At 46.5% G+C, this 18,949-nt stretch overlaps 1 long non-coding RNA gene across 1 annotated transcript in view; it reads left to right on the top strand.

The window, feature by feature from the left end:
* Nucleotides 1-1,987: 1,987 nt before the first annotated feature.
* LOC148007954 (uncharacterized) overlaps nucleotides 1,988-18,949 on the top strand; it is a 28,437-nt gene continuing 11,475 nt past the window's right edge. The window contains exons 1-2 of the long non-coding RNA XR_015648364.1: nucleotides 1,988-2,204; nucleotides 2,873-2,969. This is a non-coding gene — a long non-coding RNA (uncharacterized LOC148007954). The remainder of the gene's footprint in view (nucleotides 2,205-2,872; nucleotides 2,970-18,949) is intronic.

Below are 18,949 nucleotides of genomic sequence, written 5' to 3' on the forward strand. Positions count from 1 at the left end.
GGAAATCATCAGTACACAATCTGGTGGCTTTATTTTGTAAGGGGAAGCTGTGGAAGCCATATGAGGTTAGAGACAGACCGTATGAAGTAGAGCTTTTAGTGCCAGGTATAGGGGCACATACATATAATCCCAGCCAGCATTTGGGAGACGGGGGCAGGAAGAACAGACACTTAGGGCTGTCCTCCATTACAAATCAAGTTCAAAGATAGCCCAGGTTACATGAATCCACAGTTGTAAACAAAAAAAATCTGGGCTACAGAGATAACTCAGTAGGTAGTGTTTGCCATGCCAATATGAAGACGGGGATTTTATTCCCAGAATTCATGTTAAAAGTGCAGTGGTGCCCCCTTGGGTTCCCTTTATTGAGGAGCAGAGGCAGGGCTCACTGTCTAGGCAGCCTAACCAATTGATAAAGTATAGCTATAGACCCATGAGAAGCCCTGTTTCAAATACATGCACATTCATGCGCGCGCACACACACACACACACACACACACACACACACACACGTACACATGCACACTCAATGCACACGCACAGACACATACAAAGGAAAAGTCAAAACAAAACAACCAAGGAAAGAACAGCTTTAAGATCAAGCCAGGTCGGAAGTGGGTAAGAGGGATCAAGTCTGTGCAGTGGAGCATCAGTTCCCCCAAAGCTGCTTCAAAGTGTTGATTTGTGTGTGTATCTGGTGTCTTTTCAATTACTCTCCCCACATTATTTTTGAATCAAAGTCTTTCACTGAATTTGGAGCTCACAAATTCAGCCAGACTACCTGACCAACAAACAGTTCACAGCAGTGCCCAGTCCTCACCTCCTTGGTGCTAGAACTGGTGTGTGCCAGCACATGCAGCTCTGTGTGTGTGTGTGTGTGTGTGTGTGTGTGTGTTTGTGTGTGTGTGTGTGTGGTGTGATTTTGAATGATTTTTTTGAACCAAAGGAATAATTCACAGTGTACTTTGATTTTTTAACACTAATATTAGATGTCAATAAAGTCAGACCATTTATTTATTTATTTATCTATTTATTTATTTAATTTTTTTGAAGCAGGGTCTTACCGTGTAGCCCTGACCAGCCTGGCCTTGAACCTATGGAGAACTTCCTGCCTCTGCCTCTTGAGTGCTGGGATTAAGGACTTGTACTGCCATGCCTGCCTCCTTTTTATCTTTCTAAAATGACTTCTGGATTCAGATTGTGAGTTGTATTCTCCTGGAGATGGTTTCACTGTGTACATGTCAGTCAGTGTGTGTTCACCATTGTCCTGGTGATGCTGATGGTGCCCCCTTCCCCAGGGTTCAAGAAGCACATCTCTGTCAGCAATGTGTGTGTGTGTGTGTGTGTGTGTGTGTGTGTGTGTGTGTGTGTGTGTGTAAGAGTTTCCACTCACTTGATCAGCCTACTCCAGTCCCTCATTGCTGGAGGCTACAGAGAGACACTTTGAAATCCAAGCTGCCTGCCTCTTCTTCCTCTTCCTACAAAGCAACAAGATTTCCATTTTCAAAAACCTTTCAGACAGTCACAAAGCCCAGAAAGCTCTCCTCCTCCGAGGTTTAATTAGGAGAAACTGTCTTTCTGGTAGTTTGAGATCCTCATTCTAAATTTCGCAGAGGAAAGGAGGAGTTCACCAGGAAGGAATGAGAGTTACAGGGGCTGGGTGCAAGCCCTCTGTCCCCGTCTCTGTCCGCTGTGGAGAGCAGAGACAAAGGCAACTTGCAGGTCATGGAAGTCACACTGCGAGTGTGCTCTGTATCATTAGAGCCCAGAGAATGAGGACGATCGGCACGCAGATAGCACATTAGCGATAGATAATAGTGTCTAAATAAACACAGTCAGCCTTCCTCTCTGTCTCTAGACCCAAGCTTATCTATAAATACTCTAATGACGCCTAGCCAGCCAATTACCCGATTCTTGGAAGAGCCCCCTTATTAATGGCGTTGCAGTGAGGGAAGAAACATTAATTATTGGACACAGTGGGATCTTTTACGTTCTGTCTGGTCTGGACAGCACCAATTAATGCAACAATTATTATCAACGACTGAGGCGGTGTACTGAGAGCAGCCACCCTAGGCTGGCTTGATGGAGTGGGAAGAACACACTCACCCAGGGAACTCTTTTTGTGAAGCCTCTTCATCGCTGTGGAAGCCACTGGAGGAAAGCAGAGGGTGGCCAGAGGGTGTTATTTTCTTCCAAGTTTAAGGAAGGTACCTCACGGGGATGGAGGTGTGGGGGGGGGATCTGTTACAGTGCGTTGCTGAGTAAGCCACACTGGAGGAGCCACACGTTCAGAGCAGGGCTACTGACTGGGCCCCTTTCCACCCCTACCCCCAACCCCCAGCCCCGTTGCTTCAAGAAGTCTCAACATTTTTAACTCAGCTGCATTCAGTCCTGCTCCAGGACATTTGCACAAGCTAAGCCTTATGCCTGCAAAACCCATCCCTACAACACTAGGCCTTTCTGTTTTGCTTTTTGGCAGAGCGTCTATTATAAATCATATTTAACAGCCGTATCTTATCATTTTATCACTGTCCCCTTCCCCCACAAGAACACATAGAGACAAGGATTTCATTATTTCTCCTCCAGCCTTTACCCAGCTGTCTTGTGGACATCAGGGGATCACTAAATAGTTATCGGGTCAATGGATAAACTCTCATGTAGAAACATATTATATTTAACAGTGCCCAGACTGTCCGGCATCTCATGAACAAAATCAGTCTCTCTCTCTCACAAAACTGCACAGAAAAACAAACCAAAGCAGAGTGAAGCAAACCCCTAAGCCTGCCCAAAACCATTCTATTCATAGCAGCACTTCTTCTGGTGGATTCCGTATCCACCGGACTGACACACTGTAAAAACCACGACTTGCCTGCAGGGGCCTCGAGGAGTCACCCTGGCCAACGGCAGCCCCTGGATGAGGCCCACAGCCCAGCACTTTGAGTTGGCTCCCGAATGAACCCGCTCTGAACAAGGTAGGAAGTAGTTACAGGAATGCTGCTGTTTTTCCTTCCTGGTGACGAGTGGAGGTTTGCTTCTGGGAGACTTTAATTATACAGCACTTCGGAAAATTGGTTCCTCTGAGGCTTATTCCCCAGAGCCCGAGCCACGGCTGGGAGAGGTGGGTATGCTGGGTGGCTCTTCCACAGGGAGAGTCCGGCAAGAGTCTCTAGGAAGGCTCCCTTCGGGGTGTGAGCTATTCAGGCAGGTGGGAGTGAGTCGCAGCCAAACTCAGGGAGTTTGTTTAACCCCCTGAACCACAGTAACCCAGACAACAGTTGGAGGCTGGCCCATGTGTCCTTGGCTGAAATGAGCATCTTCTGAGATTTTCCCTAATATATATTTTTTAAAAACTGTGTGAGAGTACATTCATGTACAAGTGCGCATGAGTGTGTGTGCCCGTGTGCATGAACATGATGTCTATGAAGCCAGAGGTCAGCCTAGACAGAGTATAATTTCTCAGATGCCATCTATCTTATCCAGACAGGGTGTCTCACTAGATCTAGGGTTTATGTATTGATTATGCTGGTTGACCCAGGGATTGATACATCTGCCTCTACTCTCTGAAACTGGGGTTCGAAGTGTCTGAAACCGGTCCCAGTTTTCAACATGGATGCTGAAAATTGGGCACAGGTCCTCCTCATGCTTGCCCAACAAGTGCTTTACCCACTGCATCATCTCTCCAGTCCAGTTTGCTCCCCAAACCCCTTAACCAAATTTAAAGCTCTGAGGCAGTCGTGGGGTTCCTTAGCCTAGGGCTGCTGTGCAGATGTGGCCACGATGAGCATTCCCATCTCAGGCCTTCTAAAAACCCATCATCTGGGAGGGAGCCCCACAGAACACTCAGACATGACAGGGACACTCAGGGTGCCCTGGTGGGGGTTGTCTTGCCTTCATCTCCTGAAGTGACAATGACATCACCACACAGTGATCTTACAGCCTTTGCACGCTCCTAACACATTTGGTCTCCACGATACACTGGGGCCCAGCATGGACTGCCCAGCTTCCAAGCTGTTAGGGACAGACTGGGTCTGTGATGTCCCCACACCGTCTTACTGCTGGGCTCAGCCAGGCAAGCAGGGCAGAACTCAGTCACCTTTAGTGCCACGTTTTGATGAACTTGTGAGCCTGTTGCTCTGTTCCTAGTGCATAGGGCTCAATGCCAAAGGGCTGTATAGATTCAGAGGGAGCAAGAGAGTTAGATCCCAGGAGTGACTGCAAGGTTCCTGCTGCCAATGGTCTTTCCTTTCCTCCAGATACACACTTTGGGTTCCCACTGCCTTCTCTGGACACAGAACGAAAATACGTGAGCTGTCTCACATAGGTGGTTGGAAAGGAGCAACTGGCTGACCTGGCTTTGAGTCCTGGCTCTCTACTCCAGCGGGGAATGCAGGGGTACAGGACGTGACACTGAATTTAGTGCCTTAATCCCCTTGTGCTAAGATAGAAGTGACAGCCACACTCCTGGTATTCTTAGGGTGTGCTAATGTTGTCTGGGACAAAGATCACTCCAATGAACACGAAGGTAACTGGCAGGAAGTAGTGACCTTCAGAAGGTGCTATGCCTCTGGTGATTTGACGAGTTTATCTCAATGTCCATTTTCAGAGACTTCGGTCTTAAGGATACAAGGTGACATGAACTGGTTGTGTCCCTGGTTGGACTCTGGACCATCATTCTTGATCACACCTACACCCTGAAGAACCAGTAGTCCTGTTTAAGCACACCACGTGTCTGTCATAGAAATAACCCCATCAGGACAATTGGGACCACAAATCAAACTGTAAATCAGATGCTGTTGTTAAGAGTTTGTATTTGTATTCAAGTGTGTGTGTGTGTGTGTGTGTGTGTGTGTGTGTAGGTGTATGCAGGTGTGGGGGCATTTTGTGCAGATGTGTATGCATGGGTATGTGCAGGTGTGTGTGTGTATGCATGTATGTGCAGATGTGTGTATATGCAGATATGTGAGTGTGTGTATATACATGTATGTACAGAGGTGTGTGTATGCAGGTATGTGAGTGTGTGTGTGTGTACAGGTGTGTGTGTATATGCATGTATGTGCAGATGTGTGTGTATGCAGGTAGGTGTGTGCAGATGTGTGTGTATATGCATGTATGTGCAGATGTGTGTATATACAGGTATGTAAGTGTGTGTGTAGGTGTGTGCAGGTGTGTGTGTATATGCATGTATGTGCAGATGTGTGTATATACAGGTATGTGTGTGTGTGTGTGTGTGTGTGCGTGTAGGTGTGTGTGTATGTTCAGGTCTGAGCAGGTCTCTGTGTGTGTAGTATACATGTGAAGGTCAGAGATCACCCTTTTGTGTTCTTTCTCAGGTACTGTCTACCGTTCTGTGGGACAGTCTCTCATTGACCTGGAGCTTGCTGAGAAGTCTAGGCTGACTGCCAGTGAGCTTCTTTCTGTCTGTGCCTTCTCAACATTAAGGTTACAAATGAACACTACCATGCCTGGCATTTTAACATGGACTCTGCAGGTTTGAACCCAGGTCCCCATGCTTAGAAAGCAAATGTTTTACCGTCTGAGCTGTCTCTAGCCCATGCTGTGAAGACTTTACAGCCAGTCCCTTTGGAAACTACTGATAGTTGACTTTGATCCTGGTATCTTTGTGTGTTTACCTTTATGAACAGAGACAGAAGAGGCTTTCCTTAGGAGCAGTTCCGTGTGTGTGTGTGTGTGTGTGTGTGTGTGTGTGTGTGTGTGTGTGTGTGTGTGTGTTTCATTGCGATTCCCCGTAACCCCTCAAGGGATAGTTATGAATGCCAGATAGTGCCTTTCTTATGTCTGGCCATCCTGAATATATTTCCAAATTTGAAGATCAACTTAGGTATTTTGCATATGCAGAAGCAGCTTGGCAGAAAAATATTCAGTTCAGATTGCATGGGCATGACTCTGAGATGGGGCCACTCCTTCCTTCTTTCTCCCACCCACGTAATTTTCCTCTGTGTGGCTCTCCTCCCGCAAATGCCCACTGATTCCCAGTTTCCTGGAAAGTTGAAGAACATTGTAGCCAAATAAAAGACAAAATGATTTGCCATAAGTAAGTGCTTCTAGCAATTTCCGCTGTTACTCAAGACAAAAGGGTTATCCTTTAAATGGAGCCTATGGTTAACCTCTGATCTGGTAATATGAATCCCACACAGATCTGGATGTTAGTGGAAAGACAGATGGGTTCTGAGGATGTTACAATTTGGATCTGGCAGGTCCTCCAAGACACATGTGATGAAGACTTGATCCTAGCTTGGTACCATTGTGGGGATGGACATGAGGAGGTGGGGCCTACTGGGAGGGCATTATGGTTGTTGAGAGTGTGTCATCTAAGTGTGTGGTAGGACCCCAGTCTCTTCCTCTTTCTCTCTCTCACTTCCAAGCTGTGGTGTGAGAGAAGTCCTGCTCTGCCGTAAGCTCCCACCTTGATGGGCTATCTAACCACCCCATCCGCCACTGAAAACTTCAAAGCCACAGATCTATCCATTGGACTGGAGCCTTCAACACTGGGAACCCAGGTGAACCTTTCTACTTTATAAGTGAATTAGCTCAGATATTTATTATAGTGATGGAAAGATGACCAACACGGGGTTTTGCTAACATAGCAATTGTGGTGTGTTAAGGGTCTGGCTTGTGTTCACGTTCAGCTACCACTTGTGCTACTTGTGCTGCCTTGATAGCTCCTGAAGTTCTGTGGCACGTTCTCAGGGTGTGTGCTCTACCTAATTCTTTGAGCCCTGTGCTTCCTTTAATTGGGAATCTCAAGCCTTTGAGCCGTTTGGTGACATCCCAGGACTTTTGATGCATTTCTGCCTGTTTGCTTAGCTTCCAGTTTCCAAAGATCTTCTAAACATCCAACAGGGAGGGCTCCAAGTAGCAGCGGCCTTGAATTCATGCAACAGATCAATGAGTGGAAGAGGCGATATAATCAGTAATGGATGAGATCCACAGGGAGTGTCTGTTACTTGAGATAGTCTTTGTCTAGCAGTGACTGTCCCGGGGCTCCCAGTGACCTTGGAACGGCAGCAAGCAGAAGGCCTCAGGTGGCTATGAACTCTGGAGTAGTGAAGGATTTGGGCAAAAGATAAGTTATTGCCTGGGCAGCCTTGTGCTCCGGGGCAAGTTCACTGTGTTCATAGGACAACTGTTTTCACATCTATAAAACTCAGAAACTCAGATAACTGCTGGGACCCAAGACCATGTAGGGCCTAGAGGATCAACTTCTGGGCCATGCTTAGCCTAGCGCGTTGATAGCAGTGAGAGAGAGAGAGAGAGAGAGAGAGAGAGAGAGAGAGAGAGAGAGAGAGGCTTTTCTGACAGTGCCGCCCATTTCAAGATGTGGGCCTTGGACTTTTGTGTAAGAATGAGTCACTGGGGATGGAGTTGACACTGGGTTTTGATTGAAGTAAGTCTCTAGAAGGGTTTAAGGATGGGGTTCTGGAGATTGTTCAGTGGGTAAAGTCTGTGTGGTACATGCATGAGAACTGCAGCACTCACAGAAAGAAACAACCCAACAATAACAACAACAACAAGAACAACCACAAAACCCCCAAAAAATAACAGAAAAAAAAAACAGGTATGGCAATATACCTGTAAGTCCAGTGTGGTGCTGGGAAGACAGGTGAGTCCCTGGGGCTTGCTTACCAGAAACACTAAGCCCAGATTCAGTAGGACTCTGCTTCCAAAGGTAGGATAGAGGGCAGCTGGGGAAGTCCCCTGAAAGTCTGGCCTCCACACATGCAGGCGAGGCCCATTTTACACCATGTATACACACTTACATCCATCGCACACACACACACCAAATAAATAAAGAAGAGAATCTTCCTACCAGGCATGCCAACCCAGCACACACGGGAGATAGATGATTCTCATGCTGTGTTTAAAACATCTCGCAGCAACCCATCAAGGGGAGCATGGGGTCCTGCTTCCATAGTCTTAGAAGGTGGATGTTCCGGACAGAAGGTATCAAGTAAAAGTGGCCAATTGAGTCCATATCGAGATGATCTATGAGTAAGAGGTACATGATATTACATAAAGTGTCCTAGTCATTTCCCCATTGAATTAATATTTAGGTATAGTGGGTTAAATAGAATAGTAGAATAAAATTTACCCCTTCTTTCATTTTCTTGTCCTCCACCACAGTTGCTGTTAGAAAATCTAAAGTAACATATTTTAAACAAGTTATGCAGCTTACATTCTAGTTTCATTGAACTGTGCTAACCAAGGTCACTCAAGGTCCCTTCTGAACACGAGAATTCAGGAGCCTGATTGTTCCCAGCACCCCTGATTGCCCACTGTGTGTCACTGTGTGTTCCCTGAGGCCCCTCGAGGACCCTGCTAGCACAAGGCTTGGCTGGAGAATGAGGGGAGAGCATGTGTGTTTGTCTCTGCTTTTCTCTCCTTTTCTCTCAGAACTAATAAAAGACAAATTTGTCACTGTAGAGGCAATCAGTGTTCACCTCCAGGGGTATGATTTCTTGACATTGCCTCTCTGGATGAAGACAAACTTCTGTTTCATTCAGAACTCCTCAGGTGAGGGAGTCAATGTTATACACCACAGTACAGGATAAAGATGTCTGCCTGGTGTATGACTTTCCTCTGAGTGGTTTTATCATTACAAGGGCAACGATCCTGGCTGCTCCATCTCCTTGAAGATCACTGATAGCTTGATTCCCTGGAGGACCTGGAAATAGCCCTGTTGTCCTGCAAACTACCAGGTGATCAGAGCTTGGGAACCAACATGGTACTAGCAGTTACTAGTTCAGGCCCGAAACTACAGACATTTAAGATCATTTTTTTCTCTGTTTCCCCTCACCTTCTTTGCCATGTGTGCCTTTTGTGTATATAAAAATTGCAACTAGACATGGAAATCTTTCTCCATGCCAACTCAACAACTGTTTTTTTCTCATTGGCCTATAATGACAGCTGGAGAGGAAGTCCTGACTTTTGCATGGAGGGTAGGACCTTTGAATCTGACTTTGTGTGACATTTACTTCTCTGGACTCAGCTCTTTCTCCTCCTCTTCCTCTTCCTCTTCCTCTTCTTCCTCTTCCTCTTCCTCCTCTTCCACCACCTCTTCTTCCTCCTCTGCCCCCCTCTCATCCTCTCTAGCCAGATTGTCTTGGTTTAGCCATGCCAGCTTTTTGTGCTTTCCTTTCCTTTCCTTAGCTATTAAATTTTCATGACCATGACTCTCACCTGTGCAGAGATTCTGAGCATGAAATGGTTGGGAAGAGATCTTGGCCTTTGGTAAGGCTAAGCAAATATACTGAGCCCATAAAAGCTCCCAGAACAGCAGTCTCTTTTTGCATCTGGCAAATGACTCAGGAAAGGTCCTTAGATTTGTATCTGGTTGGGAAAAGAGCAGGTCCTGAGTGGCCCTGATGTAACATATCTATTTTTGGCAGACGTGAGAAGTTCTGGAGGTGTCCCACTTACCTGCATCTCACTGGGTTGTTGCAATGAGTTTCATCAACCCACAACCTTGGCCCACAGCCAGAAGAAACATTCATAGCTACTGTGAGCTACCATCCAAGGTGCAGCTCCTTCAACAATGGGGAGAGGGTATATACTGAGTGGTGATGCCATCCTGTTTTCATGGAGACATAGAGACACATCCTTCATATGAGTCCTTGGGGGACATCAGAGGCTGCACCAAGGAGGTGGGTAGTTTTGTGTGGGAGGGGGCTACTTGGGAGGATAGGCATGGAAGGCAAACTTGAGTTTCCCAAGCGTGAAAGACCACTGGAAAATTGATGATGGTCATATGATATGGTGAAGCTTCTACTCTCTGGAAATCCATAGGACACCAGATTGTCCCAAGCCCCTGGAGGGTCAGAAGAAGCAGAGCCAGGCACCCTTATATGTTAGACCTTGTACTCTCGAAAGATTTATCTTCCTTGGATTTCTGCACCACTAACCTAGTTGGAGGTGTGGAGTGCTGTGTTTAAAGAAGACTCAGTAATACAGGAAGCCCAGGGGTCTGAATCCTTTCAGAATGAGGCTAAGCAGGAAGGGAAAATGTATAGATGGAGGCTGAGGGGATGGCACGATGAGTACAGCTGGATCTCCCGTGTCTCATAATAAACTGGGCATGATGGCACTACCAGGATTCTAGTAACAGGGATGCATGGCCAGTCTGAGGCCTGTTAGCTAGCTAGTCTAGACTACTTACTGAGCCCCACGTCAGTTGGAGAACACTTAGAAGATGGATGGTACATGAGGAATGACACTGGATTTTGACCTCTCAGTTCCATGAGCACATGCACACACACACACACACACACACACACACACACACACAGTTTCATACACAGAGACACACAGACACACAGAGATATACACATAGACACACACATAGAGACTCATACACAGAGACACAGAGACACAGACTCATACACAGAGACACAAACACAGAAGGACACACATGCAGACTCATACACAGAGACAGAGGCACATACACACACCACACACACACACACACACACACACAGAGAGAGAGAGAGAGAGAGAGAGAGAGAGAGAGAGAGAGAGAGAGAGAGAACCTGTGTAGACAGTCAAGTAGTTAAGGATGGTTCAATACAGACTGAATTGTCAGTGCTGGTACCCAGTGGGACTCATGTAAGTGTCAAGAGCATTCCTGGGGCCTGACGCTCCAAGGTTATCAGTGTTGACTGTGTGGTGTTCATCAACTTACTCCACCTCTCTGTGCTACAGAATGCGAGTATGAGCAGTGGAAGAGTCTGAAATCTCATGGGGTTGTCAGAGAAAGCAGTCAGGAGAGCTGGCTGGACATCCCCAGACCTGTCCCCTCCTCCAAATGACCATTCCTGACCAGCTATAGCTCTCTAAGAGGCCTGCTCTGTCCTTCCCAGTAGCCTTCCACTGCAAACCCTGCTTTGATGCTTCTCCAGTGTGTGACAGTGTACGGCATTCTCTATTGTCTTTTCTCACTTTTGCTGTCCGCTAGCGTCCCTGGACTATTGTTCTCAACCTGTGGGTCACAACTGCTATCACAGGGGTCGCCTAAGACCATCTGAAAACACGAATATTAACATTATGTTTCATAATAGTACCAAAATCACAGTTATGAATAACACAGGTGGGGTCGCCATGGCATGAGGGACAGTGTTAAAAGGTCATACCCATTAGGAAGGTTGAGAGCCATTGCCCTACACTGAGACAGAGATTGTTTGTTTATTTATTTATTTATTTATTTTGATTCATTAACTTTATCCCAATCACAGCCCCATTCCTTCCTCTCCTCCCAGCCAACCCTTACACATCCCTCCTCCATTAACTCCTCCCCTTCTCAGGGAAGAGGAAGCCCCAGTTGGGTAGCAGCCAGTCCTGGGATATCCAGTCCCTGAAGGACTAAGCACCTTCTTCTCCACTGAGGCCTAACCAGGCAGTCCAGCCAGGGAAGGGGGCAAAAGTGCAGGCAACTGAGTCAGAGACAGCCTCCACTCCAGTTGTTAGGGGACCCACATGAAGACCAAGCTGCACAGCTGCTCCAAATGTGTAGGGGGCCTAGATCCGGCCCCTGCGTGCTCTTCGGTTGGTGGTTCAGTCTCTGAGCATTGCCATGGGCCAAGGTTAGTTGACTCTGTAGGTCTTGTCATTTTCTTGACCCCTCTGGCTTGCTCAATTCTATCCCCCACTCTTCCACAAGGCTCCTGAACTCCACCTGATGTTTTGCTGTGGGTCTTTGTTTCTGTTTCCATCTGATGCTCAATGAAGCCTCTCAGGAGATAGTTATGCTATGTTCCTTTCTGCAAGTGTAGCAGAGTAGCAGCATTAATAGTGTCAGGGGTTGGCTCTCTCCCGTGGGCTGGGTCTCAAGTTGGGACAGTCATTGGTTGGCCACTCCCTTGAACTCAGCTCTATCTTTATCCATGCACATCTTGTAGGCAGGACAGTTTGTGGGTTGGAGGTTTTGTGGGTGGGTTGCTGTCCCTCTCCCTCCACTGGAAGCTCCATCTGGCTACAGGAGGTGGCTATTGCAGTCTCCATACCCCCTAATGGTAGGAATCTCAGGTAGTCACCCCACATACTCCCTGGAGCCTCCCCTGTTCTGGGTCTCCAGATAGTCCCAAAGATGCTCCCCAACAATTTCCACTCTCACTCCTGTCCCTCTCACACCCCCATCCCAACATCTGATCCCCATCCCCTTTCTCCTCCTCACTTCCTCTCCCATCCAGTTCCCTCCCTCTATCCACCTCTGATGTCTATTTTGTTTCTCCTTCTGAGTGATAGTCATGCATCCTCCCTCACACACACACACACACACACACACACACACACACACACACACACACACAGAGGGGGGAGGGGGAGTGGTGAGAGGGGAGGGGGAGGGGAGGGAGAGAGAGAGAGAGGGAGGATTTTCTCCCAGCTACTGGGTGCAGATATTGCAAAGTTTACGGCAGCCCTAAAAACTGGGGAAAGAATGAAAACAAAAACAACAACAACAAAGAGTTTTCAACCTCTCCTTTTACAAAATCAGTGATTTCATGTTTAATACCAGCTGAAGCAGCCGTGGGGTGAGTTCATGTGTTAACGTGCAAACTGACCAAATGAGTCAGCTTAGATGGCAAAGCTCATGTCTTTGGACTTGGCCTCTTCCTTTCAAAATAATATTCTGGGTTGTTTTTCCCTATGAGGTTACATTAGGACAGTTTTTTTTCCTTGAAATAATCCTACTTTTTTTAAAAAAAAATAATGCTTCCTCACAAGTGGATGAGAACTCTGGGACACAGTTTTACCTGGAGTGATAGGAAGCTCAAAGTGAATTTCAGCATGTCCTGTTAAAGTCACTCCTTGGGGCGTGGTAGCTCTTTTATCTACTAACTACATTTTGAAAGGAAGCAGGAATAAACGAAGAAACGTGCTTTGGAAATGCGATTTTCTTATGAAAATTATGTTGCTGGGTTTTCGTTCTGGGCCGCAACAGAGACTAATACTTGGTCACTTGTGATCCTGCGCTTGGCTGTCCCTGGCTCTGGTCTCAGTTCCTCCTGTTATCCTAGGAGTCTGTGCACTGCAGGGTGAAACTGTTGTTATGATCTCATGAATACGAAGACGTTTCTTATCTCTATCTCAGAGTTTCCTGTGTAGTTGCTTCTGACCCCAAACACCTTGCCTTAGGCTTGCATTGTCCTGCTTTTAGAATGAAATGATACGTGTAGGCGGTTCAGGCACATAGAAGAGACCATGGCATAGGTACTCTGCTTAAAGACTGTGTGTGGAAGGGTGTCTGCTGCAGCTCTACGGGACAGATGGACACATGCAGGATTCAATCACTGTTTGAAATCTTGCTGCCCTGAACCTGATCCAGATCATCAACTGCTCAAGAGTATAACAGACTTGAGGTCAGTTGCCAGTGGAGATCATAGGAGGACAGGAGATGGATGGGGTCAAAAGTTAGTTCTGATTCAGGAGTCCCGTTTCCTGGGTCCTTGGACACCTCTAGCCATTGCTGCTCATTATAGGTTTGGGTGGCCGAGATATGCCTGGTACTACATAGCCAAGTTTTTCTTGTGTTTGCCCCAGGGTGATCTGTGACTTGTCAGGCGGGGGTGCTGGGGTTATAATCATCACTTCCAAACTTTGCAATGGCAAATTGAATTTCTTTTGAACACTGGGGACCCTTTAAACGGTAGTTTAAGTATTCGATTTGCACTTAAAGGGCACTGGGGAGGAGGGCGAGTGCAACCTGGGAGGAGCTCCCAAAACCTATGAAAGAGGGATGGAAACCATTGTGGAGTTTTGCAGGGAAGACTATTTTTTTCTCTCTCTCTCCCTGATTGAAATATTGCTTTAAAGCATTGGCAGGCTTACAGAAGTAAAATGAAAAACAAATCCCACAAAAATCCTGGAGGACCATAAAACCAGCAAATAAAGTGGCACAAAGTCCTTTGATTTCAGTACTATTTTTCAATAACATCGGTGCATTCCACCCAGAGTGGATTTATCTTGAGGGAGGCCCTCCGTACCACGCGGTCGAGAGCTTACAGCAATGTTTGGTGGTCAGGGTTGGGGATAGGATAATACAGAATTACAGGAGCACTGACTGAAAAGGATGTAGGCTTACAAAACCAGGAAGGCCTGAGTTCTAATTCCTTATTCTCTCGGCCTTCTCCGGGCCTGCTTGACTAGGGGCTATGCTGTCAAGGCAAAGGTTTCTGCTCTGTGTCGTATACAAACAGGCAAGGTACCTCAGTGGGTATCTGTGGAGATTCCTGAGCCGATAGAAATAGCGGCTGCCCGAAGGGTGTGTGCAGACATCTGGACTTGCCAGACTTAAAGGAGTGAGTCTGTAGTTTTGGTCCAGAGCTTTGTGAGTTATCTCTAGAGTCGTGCAGGCTCCATATTCCGATGGCACAAAAATCTACAGCTGTGCTCTTGGGTTTTATTTATGCTTGTGAGAGTCATGCAGATTCACCAGAGGAAGCTTTCAACCCAAACAGAGTAGGGTTAGATGTGTGGCTTGGGGTAGGGAATCCTTCCCTACCAGGACTGAGGTCCTGGTCCATTCCTAACACCACCCGAACAAAGCAAAACAAAGCAAAACAAAACACAGCTTCTGAAAATGGATATTAAAAGGGAAGCGCAAATCACACACGATCCTAGAAAAAGACGCGTATATAAATAAAACATCTTCATAGAAATGCATCCTTTCAAAATGATCAGTTTGATTTATTCAGATTTTTCAAATGCTTTAGGATATTTGAAAGACACCATCCCTACGTCCACGGTCCTTGCAATCAGAGAGATCATAGGCGTGACAGATACGGCAGAGAACAGGGAGTGGCAACGCTGAGGCTGTTAGCTTAGCCTTCCAGAAGGTTTGCGCGGGTTCTGGAAAGATGCTTTAAAGATGAGGGGCTTTGAGCTGGCACCCAAAGTAGAGGGAGGTGGAATGAGGAAACACCTTGCACAACAGCAATAGCCTGGTGTGGCTTATCCAGGATGGGATTGTCTTGACATCATTAACATGTATGTGTGTACCATAGAACACAAACATCAAGGCAGTCATTACATGGTCCACGGGATGCTGTCCCGACATAGGAAAGATCAGCAGATATTGAAAGCACTATTGGGAGCCGGTGAGATGGCTCAGTGAGTGAAGGTTCCTGCAACCAAGACCGATGACTTGGGTTCAATTGCCAGGACCAAGATAGAAGGAGGGAATGAATTCTCATGGCTGTACTCTGCCCTGTGGCACAATACATGCCACAACCTGGGAACCTTTCCCCCAAATAAATCAATACATTGTAACAAAAAAGAGAGAGCATCATCAAAGACTCTTTCCAACCAGCAGTGATCCCATCTATGGATGACCAATTATTTACGCATACGGTGGCCGTAGCTTAAAACCCCCTCCAAATGTGGGTGGCTTGGGATTCAAACATCCCAACAGGCATCTTCTATCATCATTCAGCCCGACGAGAGGTCAGTGACTTCTTTCCTCGGTACTGGGCTTACAGGAGAAGATTCCAGTGTGAGCTAAACCAGCAACATGCACAGTTAACACTTGGGGCTGTGGTCCAGTTGCATGGCTTGGCTGTGTTATGAGTTAAGTAGAATACCATTGGTTGGCTTGCTAAGCCTCAAAGCCAGACATAGTGTATTTCTTTTGAGAAGCAGACTGTGGTCCAGACAAGCCCTATGAAGACACACTTAAGACGTGAATACTTCCTATGAAGCAGGGGACATTTTTGTGAACGTGAATCTTTTGCTGTAAACCACCGACCGTCTTTTCAGACCAGAAGAACAAATGTTTTAACCGAGTTCATTTCCCACCACTCACATCAGGCAGTTCACAACCACCTGTAACTCCAGCTTCAGGACAATTCAATATCTTAGCCTCCTCAGGCATCAGTGCTACCCCGACATACGCATAGTTGAAAAGAGAATTAAACTATTTTGTGGGATGTTTATTCTTTGAGAATTTCAAACAGCCGTTTGAAGAACTTCAACAATATTACTCCCCCTGATTCAGTTAGGAGGGCTGAGAATCCTGGTGGAGACTTGCCTGCCTTTGCATGGTAGGATGAACATGTAATTGGAGTTAGTTATAGAGGACAGACAGGCTAGGAATTTAGAAGCAGGGTCACATGAGTTTCTGTCTTTGCGAATAACAGTTATGAAAACATTCATTTACTACTCAATGTCCTAAACCTGATCCAGGAGAAGGAATAGACCAGAAATTGTATGATAAGTTCCTTTGCTCAGTCAGACACCCTGGGATAGCCCACAGGCTTGCTCCAGATTAGCAGGAAAGGCAATCCGTTCACCATCATTCCTTAAGAAAATGCTGCTCAGACCATCAGCACTTGAGAAGTAGGGAGAGCTGGGGCTGTGGGTGCAGCTCTAGAGATGGCTCAAGCTCATGGTTCTGAGTTCGAGCCCCAGCATCCGTGCAAAGGTCTGACAGTGCACACCATAATCATCAGTTTGGGGGGGCAGAGACAATGGATCCCTGAGGTTTGCTAGACAGCCAGCCTAAGCAGAATCAGCAAGCCCCGGTTTCTCTATGAGATCCTGTATCGAAAACATTAGGTAGGGAAGGGTTAAGAAAGATAGCTACTGTTGATCTCTGGTCTCTGTACACACGCACACACATGTATAAACATGCACACACAGTTGTGGAAGGTGACACCTAATTTCCGTCAATTGGCCCATTTTGTAGCTGATTTACCCCCAGATCATAGACCAAAAGTTCTGTTGCTCAGAGGCAGCCAGGACACAGGGGAGCTTCTGAGATACCATGAGATTTGGCCTTTGCAAATAACAGTTACAAAAACATTTATTTACTACTGAATGTCCAAACAGGCCCTGTTTTCCACAAGCCTAAGAGACCTCTCAGGCTGAGTGAGAGACCTTGGAACACTTAGTCCTAAAGCACTGTCTTCATCAGTCTCTCCCTTCGGGGCTCAGGGAGCTGTGCGGTAGAAGAGGTAGAAAGACTGTAAGAACCACTGGGGATAGAAGGCACCAAGAAAACATGGCCCCTTAGACACAATAAGGCTGATTTAAGTATGCCACAAAGATGGTAGCAGCATTCACAGCCTAAACCACACCACAGAGACGATGGGGACCTGCACAGCCTAAGGCAGATAGGGTCCCAGTGCTTAGAGGGGAAGTGGCCTCGAGGTCCCATCCCTAACCCAGAACCTATCCAAGTACTCACAAAGGAAAAATTAGTTTTCTCTGATTGAGTCTCACTGGGTATACAAACTGCACTTAAGGGTAGGCTCCATGCCCAGAAGTCTGTGACCAACACAAAAGTAACACGAGGCGTCTTTGTTGTTTGTTTTCCCTTACAACTATAGCAACAATCTTGGAGTTTTTGGATTCTTTTAAAAACACAGAGATATTATGATAATATGATTTCATTTTAATCCCAGGTGCAGGATATGGGGCTGCTTCAGATTGTCCGCAGCAGCTGACTATGATTTGCCTCGTGCTCTAGCAGGGGTGTGATTTTGCCAGAGGCAGAGAGGTTCTGCCATTGTGGGACACTTGGAATTCTGGGGACTTTTCAAAAGAAGAAGAAATTAGATGTCCTGACAGGGAAGATCAATCTTGCCCTGAGGAATTCAATGCCCCTAATATCAGCAATAATCTTTAGCAGGAAGTAGTTTAATAATAACGTCAGCCCCTTTCCCCTCTGTCCCCTTTTCTCTCTCCTATCTAGTGTAAGGGGGTTGGGGGTTGAGAGGTGGAAGAAAAATGAAGAACCCACAAGGTAGCCCAAGTCCAGCTATGCATAATGCTTTGAGTATTGTTTTGCTTGCTTGTCCTTAAGTTATGGTTCCCGACTTCGTGTTTTTATGGCATTTGAGTGTGTTTGTGTGTGAGTCTCTGTAGGTATATACGCATTTCCCATGCTTTTCCTTTGCTTTTGTTTGTTTGCTTGCTTATTTATTTGTTTGTTTATTGTCTGTTTGTTTTTCTAAAGAGAGAGAAAGAAGTGGAGTTGGATGGGTCAGGGGAGGTAGGAAGGATCTGGGAGGATGAGGGAGAGGAAACCATGATCAGACTATATTATATGAAATTCTTTTTAAATAAAGTATTTTTCTTCTAAAATAAAAATGGTGGATAATGTTGTAAGACCCTGGTGTGCAAACATCTTTGTGACATGTTGGCACCACTGGAGGAATTGTCCAGAAACGGACGTGTTTGTTGTTGGTGCTGTTGGTGTTTTAAGAGCAAAGTTGTGATTTAAGTTAAAAGGAAGGAAGGAAGAGAGGGAGGGAGGGAGGGAGGGAAGGAGGGAGAGAGGGAGGAGGGGTTGCGACCTCTCAGGCCAAATTAAGTAGTGGCACCAGGGAGTGACTTTTAGAGCCCTGTGGCCTGTCAGAATGGGTACAGCTTAGAGTGAAGGATCCATGCTTAGGAAGCTGGCCTAGGTGACACCATTTCTTCCTGGCTGGAACACCAGCAGAGACTCTCCTTTTGGGGTGTGTCCTACTGGTACCCATTTCACTGGCAGTTCCATATGCCATTCACACAGGTAGAGCATGTGTCTGTGGACAGGGACATTAGAGCAGCAGGTACCAGACTGCAAACAGGAGGGACACAAAGCAGGCAGGTGGCAGAGGGTGACAAGCATGTGGTTCACCTTGAGACTCCAAATGAAACACCCGGATGGGGAAATTCTACCTGTGCGATGCAGTAGCCACTAGACACAGAGGGCTGCTGTGCCTAAGGTGCTCACAGAAACTTTTATTTACTTTAACAAACATAGCTGTAGCGGGTGAACAGCTGCTATATGGCAAAGGGCAGTTTTAAGACTGAATCCAGGCAGAGCCCCGCATTTTCTGGAGGAATTAGAAAACCCCAACAAAGTTCTTCCTGGAGGTGATTGAAGACAGTGATCACTTCTTATCCGGAGCTTTTCATGGGGAATCGTGGGAGATTCTGGTTTTAAGATATGGAGGACTGG

Source organism: Rattus norvegicus, chromosome 1 (assembly GCF_021556685.1).
Source record: "Rattus norvegicus strain SHRSP/BbbUtx chromosome 1, alternate assembly SHRSP_T2T, whole genome shotgun sequence".
NCBI lineage: Eukaryota > Metazoa > Chordata > Mammalia > Rodentia > Muridae > Rattus > Rattus norvegicus.